Source organism: Rattus norvegicus, chromosome 6, assembly GCF_021556685.1.
Source record: "Rattus norvegicus strain SHRSP/BbbUtx chromosome 6, alternate assembly SHRSP_T2T, whole genome shotgun sequence".
Classification (NCBI taxonomy): domain Eukaryota; kingdom Metazoa; phylum Chordata; class Mammalia; order Rodentia; family Muridae; genus Rattus; species Rattus norvegicus.
The window spans coordinates 129599439-129617234 of record NC_141539.1 but is presented as its reverse complement, the minus strand read 5'-3'; positions in this window follow the sequence as shown (position 1 = coordinate 129617234).

Here is a 17796-nt window from a genome sequence, read left to right as displayed (position 1 = left end):
GGAACAACATCAGGAATGTCTTTGGGGGGAGGTGGAATCAGCGGGACCAGTGGGTCTCTCCATTCCTTGTTGGGGCCTGACACAGAAGTGAGGGAGTCAGACTTTCCTCCTCCGTCCCCCAGCACCTTCCCACCCTGTTCCATACAGCAGCCTTTGAGACTCTTCCCCTGCGCTCTGACACAACCTGGAGTTTTCTTTTCTCTCTTATCTACAATTTTTGAGCCAGGTTGGTGATTATAACCGGTTTGTTTGACAAGCAATACGTAGATGCCTGCTGTGTTCATGGTGTGGGTCCGGACAGCAGGGTTTTAAAATGGGTTCATCGTGTTCTATCCCCCTTTAGATCATAAGCTGTGAGATGCCGTATCTCGGTTTAACATCTCAGCTAGACCTAGCAGATGGGCTAGTATCCAGCAGGTGCTCAATAAATGCATGAATCACAGGTTGTCCTGGCTTGGAGACTTTGATGAGACTTTGATATAGTCCTTAGGACTATATCTCTTAAGGAGCCTAGCTTTGAAGAGACTTGAAGATCCAGGGTGGGGGGAATACCCAGGAGGGCTCCTACCCACTCAGAGAAGAAGGGGGAGGGGTTTGGGGGAAGGATTGTGGGAGGAGCTGACTGAGAGGAGGGCAGTGAGTGGGATGTAAAGTGAATAAGTAAAAATATGAAATAATTAATGTTTAAAAAGATGAAAAAAGCTTTTAAAAATGAGACTTACATCCCTTAGATGAAAACACTTGACCTTTGCTTCCTGTTGCAAAAGCATCCCTGGTGAACAACAGGGTGGTGAGGCCACTTGCAAGCTGAGGCATAGCTAGCTCCCTGCACCTCAGCAACCGTGCCTAGGTGTTGCGGTAAATATTTAAAAATGCCTGAACCTGGGCTGGAGAGACGGCTCAGCCGTTAAAGGCTAGGCTCACAACCAAAAATGCCTGAACCTTTTATCCCACGCTAACGCTGGCACCATTGGGCCACATGGCACTTCGGGGCACTTTTATCTCAGCGGCTCCACACTGCCCCCAAGTACTCTCAGACTAGGCAGCGCTCGAGCTGTCTCAACATGGCACTTTGCCATGCTGGTACCTAGAATCAGAATTAGTTCCAGCATCAACCTAAAATCAGGGCTCTCCCTGCCACACACTCTACCCACACTCCCAACAACCACCCCCTGGTAGTTAAGGTAAAAACTCCCAACTGCCCAGTGAAATCAGGACTCAATAAACTGCATCTTAACAATCAGATTTATGTGTTAAATTCTCAATCCACACAATATATCCACACAATAAACTCACTACCAATTGATAAGGATATAAACCTCCCACCTAGATAAGATAAATTTTGCTACAGAAAACCGTTCCCTTACCACATACCTAGGGCCATTCAAGACCACCCGGGTCTGGGTCGTCCTTTTTGGTCTCCATCTTGATTGTCCCACTTTCCCTTCTCTCTCACCTTACAAAAAAAAAACTTTGACCCGCCTTACTTTTTTACTGTCCAATCATGGCCTTGACCTAACTTGTGCCAGCCTTCACCTGCATATACACATCAACCTACACCTAGGTTTTGCAGGACATAACCTGGTAGGTATTTGGTTTTGCCCCTCATGAGCTCTGTGCCGTGGTCTTTACTGTCAGCCCAAGCCTTTGCTCTCATCTGCTTGGTAGCCCGGGCTCCGAGTGGGCCTCGCATGGCTCCCACTTCTCTCCGGCAGCCATCTTACTCTCCACCGTTCTCTCTGCTCGCTTTAGTCTCACTCAGCACAGCGTGACCTCCAGATTCCAACTCTCCATTCGCCTAGATCACGCATCTAACACAGCCACAGCGTCTGAACAACAGGACTCGTGGGACCTAACTCAGAGTCACCCCAGTTAGATCTCAGGGGTTCCAGGAGCCCTCCTCCCCTGTGTCATGCTGAGTCTTGCTAGGCTCAGGGGATCGGAGAGCCTCCTCTGTCTTGCTTGGGGGACCTGCTCTATGGAAAGTTTAAACCGCTCACCCTACTTTCCAGGTCTGTTTGGTTAATCCAAAATCCAGGGAATACCTCAGCGTGACTAGATTGGATCTCTGTTTATACCTTGGTCCCTCACCCACGGTTCCAAACTGTCCATTCTTAAGAATACACTCTTATGGGTTCGGTCCCCAGCTCCGAAAAAAAAGAACCAAAAAAAAAAAAAAAAAAGAATACACTCTTAGCCTGGCTGCAGACTAATCTCAGAGAGTTCCGCTTAAGAAACCTCAGACTCAGTTGTTTGACTCTTGGTCCAGTTCTGGCCTCACCTCACACTGGACAAAGGCCACTGCTGGCCCAAATTTAATTCTATTTAATATCTAAGTTGATTTATCTATTTAATTAATTTCTATTTAATATCTAAGTTGATTTAGGTAACTTCATAAAATGAAATGGGTGTAGCTCAAGGCCCCTCCCCCATGCCTCCCCCATCACCTTTAAGCCTCTCACCTCCCAGCTTAGTCCTTCTGACCCCCTGCCTCCAACTTGCAACCGTACCCAAAGCCAGAACGGTTTCTAAGTGGATCTCCGCGATGCTCTCCTTAACTGAGACAGAATAATTTTTATTTCCACGGTCTGTATGCTTTTGTTTCTGCCCCACCAAGTCAGGATATGTCCTTATAAGACAGAAAAAAAGTTAGTTGTTAAGCTTTTCTGGTTGTCTGTCCCCACCTGCAGATACACACAAGCTGGCTGCGGCCTTACAGATCATTGGGTTCAGTTTTACAGAGATCCACAATGTCTTTTGGACATGGATACAGTGGAAAATTGTCACATGCTATTTTACTTCGTGGCTCTGGAGAGGGGATTTGGCTTGCCCACTTTGGACCCAAGCATGTTTGTCTTACAGTTTCCTCCAAAGCCTCTGTCCTGACTCTGTGAAAGGGAACAGGAAAAGAACAAAACATCCCAGGGAAAAGACAGAGTGTGTCTGAGAGCAGCTAAGAGCAAAACTATTTCCAATAAAGGTTACGAAAGAGGTGATTCCATAGTACTTAATTTGTTTTTAATCAAGAGAGATTTATATATAAAAACTAAAATAGCAAAGTGCAATTACGGATGTCTTAGTTTGGATTTCCATGGCTGGGAAGAGACACCATGACCACAGGAACTCTTAATAAGGAAAACATTTCACTGGGGCTGGCTTACGGTTTTAGAGGTTTTAGTCCATTGTCATCATGGCGGGAAGCATGGCGGCATGCAGGCGGACAGTGTTGGAGAAGGAGCTGAGAGTTTTATATCTGGATCCGCAGGCAACCAGGAGAACAAGCCACTGGCCTTAGTCTGAGCTTCTGAGACCTTAAAACCCAACCTCCTCCAACCAGCCAAACCTACTCCCAGAAGGCCACACCTCCTAATAGTGCCACTTCCAATGACACACTTGGGCCATTTTTATTCAAACCACCATGACAGATGTCTGGCTCTTTGACCCCCCCCCAAACCTCCACTTCTTGGTTCTTTATATCAAAAAATTTGTCCATTCAAGGTCTTGGGATATTATAACTAAATATAAAATATAAATATAAAAACTATAACTAAATTATAGTTAAAAGTCTACACACAAGTAGGTAATCTTAATTTATTTCGGCATGCCACGTATGCAACTTGGATTCTACTCTTGCTTAGGAAGACAGAAACAGTAAGTGTGTTTGAGAAAAATGTTTAAATGCATGCAAAATATAAGGTTATGTGTCCGTTCGGTTTTGATGGGGAAAGGTTGTAAGGGTCCACCTCTAATCTGTGAGATGTAGGGATACCACAGGGACTCATGCCTCAAGGGAGATGGAGTCACCTTGAACAAAAGCAATCATGTGGCTTGCTCCTGTCTTGGTTGATGACCTCATCAAGATGGGAACAACTGTGTGGTTGACTGGGAGCCTGGGACTCAGTTCAGGCATTTAGTGCTTTAATTGCGGAGTTCTGGTGTGGGTTTTTGTGTTGTTTTGGGGTGGTGGTGGAGCGGTTCTGTGTCTTTGACTGGGAAAGGAGAAATTTGCCTCAGTTACATTCCTAAGGGACCTGATGGTTGGTGACATAAGACACACCATGGGCCACATGAGAGACCAAAAGGACAGTGAGTGGCTGCAGTATTGGTGCCTGAAAACATTGTCAACAACAGCAACAGTAAAACCACATACATTGAGGGACGCATTCTCTGGACTTTCTGCCTGGGGCATTTGAGCCACGTCTCTCAGTTCGGGATGTTTTAATAGTTCGATCGCTGTCAGGGAGATGCCATCAGATGTCTCACATGAGGAGGTGCTTCTGGAAATGACATCCTGGCATGGCTTCTCAGTTTCAAGCCCTCTGTGAGCCTATGGTCTCCACTGTGTGCAAACAGTGTGGCACAGAACTAGTGCCAGCATGCTGGGGACATGGACAAGAGCAAAGCCAAGGGCCTGGCTCTGGGGGCCACCTGCCTGCCGGGCAGAGTATGAGGTAACGAAAAGAACCCTTGGTAAAGACAGACAAAGAGTGTCAGGGTGAAGGCTGGGGAGGCAAGCAGGTGAATTTTCAGATTGGAAGAGGTGCATCTGTGGAGCAGAGACTCAGAAAGGGACAGAAGGAGCTGAGGAACCCAGCCATTACTTTCAGATATGGTGACATTCCAGTTTCCCCAGGATCCTTTCTGTCCATATTCCCTGAAAAGCCCCCACCCCCTACTGAGCACCAGCTTCCTCTGTCCTGTCTGCCCTGTTCCTTGCTGTGCGGTTGGGAGTGAGTCTACCCCAGCTCTATGCCCAGAGGGAGGGCAAAGGAACCAGGAAAGGGTGCTGGCTGGAGGTGGCCTAGGACAGCTCCCTGTGATAAAAAAGTGAAGTGGAGAGGAGACAAAGATGAGCCAGGCCTTTGGAGTGTTGCCAGTCTGAGGGTCTGTGGTGCTGAGTATCTTCCTGTTGACCTCATCTGCACCCTGCTGGCTTTAGGCCAGGTCAGGGTTTATCCAGAAGGTGCCTACAGTCAATTCCGAGAAGAATGCCATCCAATTTGGCTCCCATGGCGGTGTGCCTTCGGTTTTGGTGTGGTCATGCTCCGAGAAGCCCAGCGATAAAGCAAACTATTGAGGTAGCATTTAAACTAGTGTTTTCTAAACTTAGGTGGCAGTAAAGGTCATGCCTCTGTGGGTCATCCTGTCAACTACCACAGAAACACTTCTAGGCAGGGCACGAAGGAGACAGGGTTGACAGACAGGGGTGCTCGCTCATGACGTCCAGGGGGAATGACTAAATGTTTATACTTGTATCCCTTTAAATCTCAGCCTATGTTAGAGTCACCGTTACATATAAGACAGAGTTTTTACAGTTCTAAGTCATCTGTGGAAAAAGAGCACAGATGACAGAGTTTTGAGTGCTATTTTTCCCTCTGTTATTGTTGTGGTTTTGTAGTGCTCAGCAAAAAGCCAAATCTTTACCCACTGCCATCCCTCTGCAACCCAGATTTTTAGGTCCAGGAGACAGTGAGTTCCCCGAAAAGGTAGCCTAGGTGAGCCAAGGGGAGAGAAGACAGGAACTCCTCCCAAGACCCTCCCCAGTGCCCAGTAACCAACTGTAAGTTAAGGCCTCTTAGGGTGGGGTGTAGTTTGTGTATCTATGTGTGATACAGAGTCTGACATAAAGGAAGGATGCATGGGCGTTTTGAAGAGAGAACCAACAAATGAACCTCCTATTTCCTCTCTCTCTGTGTGTGTGTGTGTGTGTGTGTGTGTGTATGTATAAGTGTGTGTGTGTGTAGTGTATGTGAGTGTGTGTGTATGTGTGTAGGTGTGTGTAGTGTATGTATGAATGTGTGTATGTATATGTATGTGTGTATGTGTGTATAGTATATGTCTGTAAGTGTGTGTGTATGTGTGTATTTGAATGTGTGTGCATGTGTAGTGTATGTCTGTATGTGTGTGTGTGTGCATTTATGTGAAGTGCACTCATGGTCATACATGTGGAGGTCAGAAAACAATCTCAGCTGTCATTCTCTGATGCTGAACACCATGGTTTTTTGTTTTTTGTTTGTTTGTTTGTTTGTTTGTTTGTTTTGAGACAGGGTAGGTATCTTATTGGTAGTAAGATAGCTTACTTAGCTTAGCTTCCCTGGGCAGCGAGCCCCTGGGATCTACCTGCCTCCATTTCCCTAGTGCTGGGATTGCAAGCTCACATCACCAAGCCCAGCAATTTTTTTTTAAAAATGTGGGTTTGGGGAATGAACTTAGGTCCTTGTTCAAGAACTTTATTGACAGCCATTTCTCTCCAGTTCCTCTGGCTTCCTTTTACGTCCTTGTCCCTTTGTTCACCTAAGAAATATTTACAGCACCCCTACTGTGTGCCATTTTGATGTTAGAAGTGACTGATTCAAAGCCCCTTCCTCACCGATCTCCCAGTTCTGTCATTTGTCATACTTCATCTGAGGGATCCCTTCCGGTTCTGCATTCTACAGCTCTAACAGCCTGCCATCCTCTAATCCTCAAACTCCGTGTTACTTCAAGAAACCCCATTTGGCCACTCTGCTCCCCGGCCCCAGCCATCTGCCTTTATTTTAGAGCCTCAATTGGACCAGTTATCTAAATGGGAATCTTCTCAGTTCATTGATTTGTGAATGTGTATCAAGCGTCGATGAAGAGGTCACCCCGAAGAAATTTGTAGATTCGGTTCAAGGTCAATTGAAGTTAACTATATTAAACCAAGATCTTATCTTTCCCCATGAAATATTAGCCATTCTTTTTGAGAGAAAAAGAAACTAAAGAATTAGGCCCAAATAGTTCACATAAAGCAAAAAAAGGTGGCAGGAGGGGGGACTTGATTGCAGCATGCATTTGCCCGTGCGCACACGTGGGAGCTTTCCTAATCACGAACAGGAGGGAAGCGTGGGGGTCATGCGGAGGCTACGCTGTTTACAGACTTCGCTGAAGGCAAAGTTCACAGCATGTAGCCACAGAACATGGAGCTCCACTCTCCCAAGACCCACTGGACACCAAGGTCAGAGAGCAGTCCCGTGTGGGCCCTGTCAGGTCCTGGACCTCTATTCTCCTGAGGCTGGCACAACCAGGAGGGGCACAAGCTCCTTGCCTGAGAAAATAGCTCAGTGGCCTTGGCTGGAGGGAGCTGTGTGCTGTGGTAGACCCATTGGCTTAGTCTCTTTTGAGATGCCGTCACAGACTAGCACAGATTGGCCACTGGTCGTAAGCAGAATCTTATGTGGCTCACGGTGCTGGGAGGGTGGAGAGGGTGGGAGTTCCTCACCGCATCATAACGAGTGCCACAGCATGGCAGAAGGCATCAGCAGGGCGGAAAGAGAAGGAAGGAGACAGGAAAGAAAGGAGAGGAGGAGGAATCTATTCTTTTATGAACAGCCCATTCCGATGGGACCTAATCCGGTTGCGCCATAAATCCCTCAAGGGCAAATCCCTCATGGCCCCTGCAAGATCCCACCCCCTAACCTGTTAAATTGGAGATAAAGATTTCAGCGCATGGGCTTTAGGGAGTCACTGAAACTACGAGCAAACTGCTGGTGAAACGCCACCCAGTTGAGCACAACTTCTGTCAGCGCGCGCGCGTACACACACACACACACACACACACACACACACACACACACACACACACACACACACACACCCCCTGTGCACCCCCTCCCATGTGGGCGTGGGCTCTACTGGTCTTGGTTTCTGTAATTGTGAATGAAGGGGTTTGTGGTTCACGCTCTCGAATGAAACTGTTTGGATTCCCAGTTATGTTCACGGTGGTCAATTTTAAATGTTATTAATGATACGAATAGCACATGATGGCGTTCTCTACTAGGGCGCTGCCGCTCTAAATGTGACTGCGTCACTGTCAAGCCTGAATTTAATCTGACCCTTCAACCCAGTCTTGCTCCCCAGCCCGCCCTTCCTGTGGTGACCAATCTGGTCTTGCGTCAGTGAGTGTATGCGCATGCGTGGGCTTGTGCTCTGATCTGTGAGTGCCGGCGGCTTTGGGCTCCTGTCTCTGATTTTAGTATTCTCTGGCCTGATTATTCATTAATAACATTCTTGGGAGAGCTTTCTCTGATGTAATTTTTGTTATTATTACTAATTTAGTAATTATATATTATTATATTAGTAATTTAAATTATTACTTTGTAGTCAACTGCCTAGTTTATCCCAGGTTTTCTGGTCATTTTCCTGTGGTCTCTGAGTTTTTTGTTTTTTTTTTTTTTTGTTTTGTTTTTGTTTTTTTTTTAATTTTTATTTCTTTGTATAGGAGCTAATGGTTAATCTTTCTTCTTCTTCTTCTTCTTCTTCTTCTTCTTCTTCTTCTTCTTCTTCTTCTTCTTCTTCTTCTTCTCCCTCTCCCTCTCCTTCTCCTTCTCCTTCCTCTTCCTCTTCCTCCTCCTCCTCCTCCTTCTCCCTCCCTCTCTCCCTCCCTCTCTCCCTCACTCTCTCCCTCCCTCTCTCCCTCCCTCTCTCTCTTCTCCTCTCTTCTTTTAAGTTCCGGGGACAGAACTTGCCCTTGCTTCTGTTTGGCAAGCATTCCATCTCTGAACTGTAGCTTCATCTAAATCTTGAATCGTAGCCCAAGCTGGCCTTGAACTTGTGATCCTTCTGCCTCAGCCTTCTGAGAGCCGAGATGACAGGCCCACACCACTATGTCTAGCATAATTTGTTTAACTCACATGTAGTAGCAATTTGATACCTTGTAGAAGTAAGTAGTGTGGTGGTTCATTTTTTAAAATAATATTTTAATTAATTCTTTGAGAATTTCACAGTTGAATACAACATACTTTGATCATATTTGCCCTCCCACTCCTACCCCTAACTCCTCTCAGATCTAACCTTTCCATCCCCTTCATGCAGTGGAAGTAGGAGAGCGAAGCCTGGGGCCACTGCCATCTGCCTGTGACCTGAATATAAAAACTCCCAGAACACTCACCATGGTCTTTATTGTAGTTACAGCTTCAGAGCAAAGTGACCGCCTATGACTCAGAAGGCTTGCTGGGAACTGTGTGTTCTTAGACACAAAGTTAGGAGTCTGGGGACCTGGTTCAGTTGGTAGAGTGCTTGCCCGCCAGCATGAGGACCTGAGTTCAGTTTCCCAGAATTCACATGAAAGTCTGGTGTGGCAGCACAACCCTCTATCAGCACTGGGGAGGATCCCTGCAGGCTTGCTGGACAGTTAGTCTAGCCAATCAGTGAGAGACCCTGTTGAGAAAAAATTAAGGAAGAGAGTAGTGGAAGTCACCCGATGTTAACCTCTGGCCTGCACACACACACACACACACAAACACACACACACACATACTCACACACACAGGCATATACACACCAGCACATGCACACACCCACAATACACACATGCACACACACTCACACTCACACACTCACATTCACACCCACACAGGCATACATACACTAGCACATGCACACACATGCACTCACACACACGTATCACATGCATGCACACACGCATGTGCACACTTGCACATACACACACATGCACACACTCTCACACTCACATACACACACTCACATTCACACCCACACAGGCATACATACACTAGCACATGCGCACACACATGCACTCACACACACATATACACACATGCATGCACACACACATGTGCACACTTGCACATACACACATACACACACGCATGTGCACACACACACATGCACACTCGCGCACACACACAGGCACGAAGCAAAGACTCATGACATAAAATACAAGGTGATGGTGTCTCTGAGAGTCTGATGTGCCTTAAAGTGGACAGGCAGCATCCAAGGACATTGCAGCAGGCTTGCCCGCCATTGCTCTTTTCTGAGCCAGCCTACCCGCCCTCTGCAGATATCGGACTTTAGCTCCTTGGGCTTTCTGACATCGATTTGATATCAGTGACTCTCCAGGGAGCTTCCAGGTCCTCAGTACCCAGCTGAGGCTGCTGAAGCACCGGCCTTCACAAACTGAGCAGCAACTGGGTTCTCAGCCTCCTCAGTTTGCAGCAGTCACCATTGGACTACCCAGCCTCTGTCATATAAGCCAATACCTCTCTTTGACAATGTGGATTCAACCCGTTGATGTGTCCCTCAGGGTGGAGCAACGCTTTCCCAGCGGCCCCCACTCTCTTCTGGAAACCACTTCTTAGCTCCAAGTTGGGCACAGGATGCCTGCATGTACCCCCATTAGTTTTGCTCCGGTGTGACACGCAAGACGCCTTTAAACTGGCTCAGAAGAAAGAGATCAAAGCAAGAGATTGGAGGGTTGCAGGCACCAGTCTGAGGCCTGCATCTTTAAGCTAGGTAACCCCACAGCGATTATCCGGACGTAATTACCAGTTGGAGGGCTGATGAAAGAGTGTGAGACCACCAGTGTTCATGCACCTCCAGAGCACGCCTGGAAGACCATGGAATTTGTACTGAGCAGTCTGCCGGCGCTGGCCCGTTTCCTTCCCGTTTCCTCGGATAATTCTATAATGAGCCACTGCGTTCTTGTCTCCTAAAGCACACGTGTGCGTGTCCTGCTCAGGGTGACAGGAAGAGGCGAGGTTGGGTTTGTGCTCTGGCACTGATGACAAGTACCAGTGATCCAGGGACAATGGCCTCTGGCACTGATGACAAGTACCAGTGATCCAGGGACAATGGCCTCTGGCTGCATTTCTCTTTCCTCCTTCCTCCTGCCTCTCAGACTGGATCCTCCTTCTGCATCTGTCTCCAGGCTGGCACTAGGCAGGACTTTCCCTGTTATCGGCTGTGTTCTCAGGCCACACTGGCTTGAGTAGAAATGACTCAAGGCTGCTGTGGCTAGGGACATGATAGGTACCAGAACTGAATCGGGGACCTACACGCATGCATGCACGCACACAAGCATGCACACACTTCCCCTTTTCATTCCTCCCTTCATTTCTCTTTCTCATGCCTCCTTCCTCACATATGCCTACTTTTAATGTCTTTTGGAAGCAGATAGCCCTCACATCGGTTCCACGTCTTAGACTCAAGAATAAAGGGTACTTCTCCCCAGCAACAGACTCAGAAATCCCAGGGCAAGACTCTGGTCAGCGACTCTTCAGTCACATGGCCTCCTTTGAGCCAGTCATTGCATCCAGAGGGAGGAGGGTCTGTGATTGGCTGGGCCTGAATCACATGGTTACTCTGTTGCCTTAAGGAGGATAGAGAAACTTTAGCTTTACTTTTCTTTCCAGATATCTGCTCTGGGATCTCCTGGTTCCAGCAAGCTTGATACATGTACACCTCCCGTCTCTGTTTCTTCACCCTGCCAGGCATCTTGCCTCATTGGCTTCTCATAAGTAACACAGAAAACAGACACTATAGAGTCCGTTCTACAGATGAGAAACAGAATCTGAGGACCTCGGTGAGGCCAGCAAGGGTGGATACGTGCTAAATGACAAAAGGATGAGGAAAATGTGCTCAGCTTTCCAGGGGACACTTTGGGAGGTGAAGCCTTGCTGCGGGAAGTCTGTCATTGGGGGCGTGGTCTGGGGTGGCTAGAAGTATGCCTTTCAAGAATATGGCCCCTGGTGTAGGTTGGGTCTCCTCTTTTCTGGGCATCAGGGTATGAGCATGCTGGGAGAGGGAGAAAGATGTTGTTTTCCCACCACAAGCAGATATGGTTGCTGAGGATGAGTGTGCCTTTAGGATGTAGTCATCTGCAGTCCCTCCCTCTAGTCCTTGTGGTACTATTCCATCCTCAAGAAGACGTACGGTTCCCTTTTTCCTGGCCTGGCCTTGTTTGATCAGTAGAAGATGGCAGAAATGACACTGGGTAGGACCCGGGAGGAGCCTAAGGATGCTAAGACACTGAGTTATGAACAAGAGCCCTTGGCTGCTGTAAAGAAATGCAAATTACACAGCTAGGGGAGGGTGGGGAACACCCTGTGGAAGAAGGCTTGTCGCTATACACACAGACACATCTCAGAGACCGGTGATCCCAATGGAGACCTGTAGGAGGAGCAGGGTGGTCCAACTGAGCCCTGCCAAGATCTGTGTGCAGAACTGTGAACACTTAGCTATGTTGCTTGGTGCCACTGTGTTTTGTAGTGCTTTGCTCTGGAACAACACACAACAGATCCTGGTGTTTCAGGGCACTTTGCCTTCCACATTCCACAACCTACATTCCTCCTGTGTTCTGTGCCTGGCCCTGGTCAAACTTGCCTCTCTCTCATCATGTCTGAAGAAAACATGTCCCTATTACCCGCCTTTGACATCAGTAATGCATGGAAGGGAAATGCCTCAGGCCTCAGGGATGAGGTGCTTCACTCAGGGAGAAATAGAATGAACTGAAGGGGCACACCTGAAGTTCTTGCTACAGAGACCATACACCCTGTACTGGCTGGTTTTGTGTGTCAACCTGACACAAGCTGGAGTTATCACAGAGAAAGGAGCCTCCCTTGAGGAAATGCCTCCATGAGATCCAGCTGTGAGGGCATTTTCTCAATTAGTGATCAAGGGGGGAAGGGCCCATTGTGGGTGGTGCCATCCCCTGGGCTGGTGGTCTTAAATTCTATAAGAAAGCAAGCTGAGCAAGCCAGGGGAAGCAAGCTGGTAAGTAACATCCCTCCATGGCCTCTGCATCAGCTCCTGCTTCCTGTCCTGTATGAGTTTCAATCCTGACTTCCTTTGGTGATGATCAGCACTGTGGAAGTGTGAGCTGAATAAACCCTTTCCTCCCCAACTTGCTTCTTGATCATGATGTTTGTGTAGGAATAGAAACCCTGACTAAGACACACCCTTTCCTAGGTGGTAGCTTGGGGGAGTGTGGAAGGAAACTACATAGGCTTGGTCATTATGATGCTATTGATGATTAGCCATTATTGAAGATACATATTCTGGATGCAGAGTTGTGTCTTCTCTCTAGGTGTGGTGGTCCATCTTCACTGTCAGCTTGGCTAGATTTAGACTCACCTGGGAGACACAATCCTGCTGTGTACATGAAGGTGCTTTCCAGAGGTTTAACTGAGGTAGGAAGACTCAGCTTGAGTGTGGGCAGCACTGTCCCATGGGCTGAGGTTCTAGACGGAATAAGAAGGAAGAAGTGAGCTGAATCCCAGCATCCCTCTCTTTCTGCTCTGACTGCAGACGCCATGTGGACAGCCCCATCTCTCTGCCAGCATGGCCTCCCACCATGATGAACTCTATGCTCTATGAGCCAAAATAAACTCTTCCTATTTTTTTGCTTTTGACACAATCAGAAAGTAACTAATGCCCTAGGGATGCTGGTAAAATACAGACATGTCTAAAAACCAAGCAGGCAGAAGAGCCCATTTAGTGCTACTGTCCTGCCATTGGTTGTTGAGGTTTGATATGAGAAGTGCACCCTCCTCCCATAGGCCCATGTGTTTGAACACTTGGTCCCCCACTAGTGGCACTGTTCGGGAAAGTTTATGGAACCTGTAGTGTAAAAGTATCTTTTATTTGCCAGATGTAATTGTCATCTCAGAGGGCTTACTGCTGAATAAGCTCACCCTTTCTAGTTCTTTCTGAACCCTGTCTGTCTGGTTCAACGCAACTGTTCTGGCCCAAAACCTCTCCATGCTGACTGATTCAACCTGGCATCTCTTGGCTTCTCACTGAATTGATCTGCTTGGCTCATACTAACTTCGAGAACCTATTCTAATCCTCTGACTCCTTCTCATTCTCTGGCTCTATCTGTCTTTACCTGTGTGTATCTTGTCCTGTCTCTGTCAAACTGTCCAGGTAAAACTGCCATACACTCTCCTCACCTCTCTGCTCTTCTAAGTAGCTTCTCTTTCCTGTGCTGTTCTTGTGAGATCTCGATGTATCCTCTTTCTGACTCATTCTATCAAATCTTTCTCTGACTCATCACTTTGTCTGCCCCTCAATTAGATGTCACTTTCAAACATGCCTGCTTCCTTCTATAAACTAACCTTGCTTTCATTGTTAGAGATTAAAAGCATATATTAAGGCCGTGTCTGCATTCCAGCCAGATCATACAGACCTAGAAGGTTTATTGAATGTGATCCTTTGTCAGACCAGCCATGTTGGTGAATTAAAATTCCTTTACATGTAAGAGATAGAGCTTTGCTGGGAGAAGTACCTCACTGGGGGGCAAGCTGTACCCCCACTTCCTGTTACCTCTCTCTATGTCTTATGTGTGGATGAATTGTGATCAGTCAGCTTCTTGCTCCTGCTGCCCTGTCTTCTCTGCTGTGGTGGAAAGCATGGCAGTTCCCCTGCAAGACAAAGTAAATTCTTTCTGCCTTTTTTTGTTGGGGGGGTGGGATGGGGGATTTCATTAGAACAGCAGAGAAGGAACTAATGCGGGACATTACCAGTTTGGAATGTTGTTTCTTAGCCTTTTCCTCTAAGTGTGTATGCACTAAGTACACACACACACACACACACACACACACACACACACACACACACACACAATAGCTGCTGAATGAGAAGGGGATCTTTTGAAAATCAGGGCCATCTCTTTTGTGTGACAGTAACTTCCCTCAGGAGCAACGTAGTGCATACCTGCAGCTCTTGCTAGAGGGACCATGACAGCACTGGGTATTTTAGAAGACACCTGACTGAAGAAATGAAATCATACTTTGCATGCGATGGATGGGGGTGTTGTTCTGGATGATCTATGTGCTAGCCATCCTGTTTGTCTGCTCCCACCACACTGCTACCCAAACTTTTTGCTTTTATAAGCAGATGAATCCCTGCTGGGTCAGCTGCCCAGAACACCTAAGGCTGGCTTCTAAGTTCCATTCATTTGTTGCCTGTGGGTTAGCCGTGTCACCCGCTTCAAGCCTCTGCTTCTGCATCAGGTCAGGTGTAAGCTCTGCTGGATACTGCTGAGAGGTACGGACACATCTGATCCTAAGATACACCTATGATCCCCCTAACAGCTGAGAAAACAGCCTGTGAGTGTGTGGTGAGCTATCCTTTTACCCTTCCTGAGGTGCACCTGCTCACTAATCATCAAATCAGGTTGGACTCTGTGTCTGGGAACCAGACTCAGGTCTGTGCTGCCTGCTCATGCATGGGGCAGTGCCAAGCGTGTCTTAACGCTGATTTTACAAACCTCGGCCCAGTTCCCCACGGAACACATGCTCACCCCTCCACTAAGGCTGGGCTCCTGGATGCAATCTGGAATTGTAATTAACCTGGTGCAAATGACTGGAGAGGCAAAGTGACCATCCAAGGTCGCATGGTGGGGAGGGGTGAGGACAGAATTTAGTATGAATGTAGACATGCATGTGTCTGCGTGCACAGGCTTACATTTGTGTGTGCACGTGTGGAGGCTGTAAGAGTCTTCCTTCCTATCACCCTCCAGCTTATTTTTCCAGGCCAGGTCTCTCACTAAACCTAGAGTTCAGTGACTGGCCAGTATGGCTGGCTGGTGAGCCCCAGAAATCTGCCTGTCTCCGTATCTTGCAGCACTGGGATTCCTGGTGGTTGCTACCATAGTCAGATTTTATGAGGCTTGAGCACGGGCCCTCACACCTGTGCAGCGAGCACTGTACCTGCTGAACCATCTCATCAGACGCACAGGTACAGAACTGAACGTCAGTTCTGTCACTTTCAAGCAGAATAATTAATTCCCTGGCTCGCAGCTGTGAGGGTCGCTTGGCAGAATGCTCTGTAACGTCATGTACCTGTCCCAGCTTCCTTCCAGGGCGACAGTGGCTGGCGTCCCTCCTTGTGGCTCTAAGCCCACTTTATCCGTCCATGTGTCTGTCTCTGGGTCTCCGTCTCCCTTGCACACAGCTATTTCCTTTTTCTTCCTCTTACAGAATGGAAAAGCAGGGCTACGCTGACCCTGGAGTCTGTAAATGCTCCGGCTGGGCTCCTTCCGAGCCGCGGGCTTCTGGACACAATCTTGAATCATAATTAAGCCGTTAGAGGAAAGCTCGCTGCTGGCAACGGTCGGGAGAAATAGTTTCCATCGCGCGGTATCTGGAATTGGAATTGGTTAGAAGGTGCTTTCTCGCTGCCTCGGTGCCTAATGGGCAGGATCACAAATGTTATTAATCTAAGCGAGCCGTGCGAGACCCGGGCCCGGGCGCAGAGGGAAGTTATTTGATTTTTAAGAAAGAAAACCAGGCAGAGAACATTCTGTATTTGGAACGTTCTGGATTCCCCTGAACAGGCTGTTGGGAGAGAAATATGTCTGTGGTATGTGATACAGGATTTAATGAAATTACAAGATGCATCAGGCCGCTCAGGCCAAGGTGAAAAGAGGAGGCCCCTCACACACTCTGCTTGGCATTCTCTATGGCCTCGGGGACCCAAGACTTGAGTGTTCTTAGGGACAGAAAAGGAGGGCAGCTGTTGTAATGGCAGTCAGTACTGGGGCTGCTTGTATGCTGGAGTTAATTCTGTCACTTCACAGCCAGTACTGCTGCTGGGCTCTGGTGATGCCAGCCATCTTGTTTGTTTATTTGTTTGTTTAAAAAAATAAAAGCTAGAGAGAGAGAGAGAGAGAGAGAGAGAGAGAGAGAGAAAAGGAGAACAAGGAAGAAAGAAAGGTATCTCCCCTTTTCTATTACACATAGAGGTAAGAGGAGATGTGGCAGTCTTGTGACTGTGAACCAACGTGTTATTTCAGATGGCTCTGCAAAATGGTGTCACAATTACTAGCCTGCTTAGTAAAGACTCATTTTATTAATATCTGAGCGCTGAGGGTGGCAGAACAGAGGATCAAATAAAACCTTGGTCGTGATGTCGCTGCTGAGTCAGCAACCTGGGTTGACCAGGCAGATAGAGACATGGTATAGCAGAATTAGGCTCTGCTTGGGGTGTGCTCACTCTGGTTTGCAGCTGAATGTCTGCCCTGCTGTTTATTCCCGCCTTCTTCAGGTACAGTTCTGATATGCACTTGGGTAAGTTGTTGGTTAGAACCAAAATTATCTTTTCCGTCCTTCCCCAGCCCTTTGAAGCTATGGTGGTAAAAATTGACATTCAGGCCATGGATGTAAAGATCATGCATGAGACTTGTAAGAAGACCCCTTTGTTCTGCTTCTAGGGATTGAGGTGCAAAAGCCGGAACCCCAGTAGCTGCCTTTGACCACAGAGATGAAGGAGTCCTATGGGGAGGTTCATGGATGGAGGAGACCAGCCCTGAGGGCCTTGTCATCCACCAACCGCAGTTCTGCCTGCCTCAGGACCTCCTCTCTGGCAAGAAATTAAACTCTTCTCTGTTTAACCCATTTCTTCCCTCCCACCCCCACACCGCATAGGACATTGGCTGCCTGGGGGCCACCCTAGCCCCAATGGTCAGAGCTGGGGTTGGGGAGAATTGAGCTGGGTGTGGAGAGGGACAGAGTATGGATTTAAATCTGAGGTGTTCCTCACACTTGGGTATTGGAAGCTTGGTCCCCAGCTGAAGGGCTTTCAGGAGGTGATTAGATCCTGGGGGCTCTGTCCTAATGAAGGGATGGATTCCTTTGGATTCATAATGTGATGTCCTTCTGGGGCCTAAAGGGTGGAGGAAGTATGGGCTACTGGGTAGGGCTATCCTTGGGAGCTATATCTTATCTTCCTAGATCTCCTGTTTCTCTTCCTGTCCACCACGATCTGAGTAGCAGCCCCGGAGACCTGAGCATTGTCAGCTGAGCCTTGAGGGACTCTGCTCTGGTTGCAGGGGCAGGGCCCACAGCAGGTATTGTGGTTCAGGGCTCCACACCCAGCTAGGGGCTCCCTCTGCACACACAGGACTGACTGCTCAGCTCCACCGTGGGCACAGCCAGCACCCTCTGAGCCAGGAGCGAGGCTGGGTACCACACCACTGGTCTGCCTCCTCATTCCCTTCTGCTGAGGCTAAGGGAGCCGAGGGCTCTATGTGGCTGA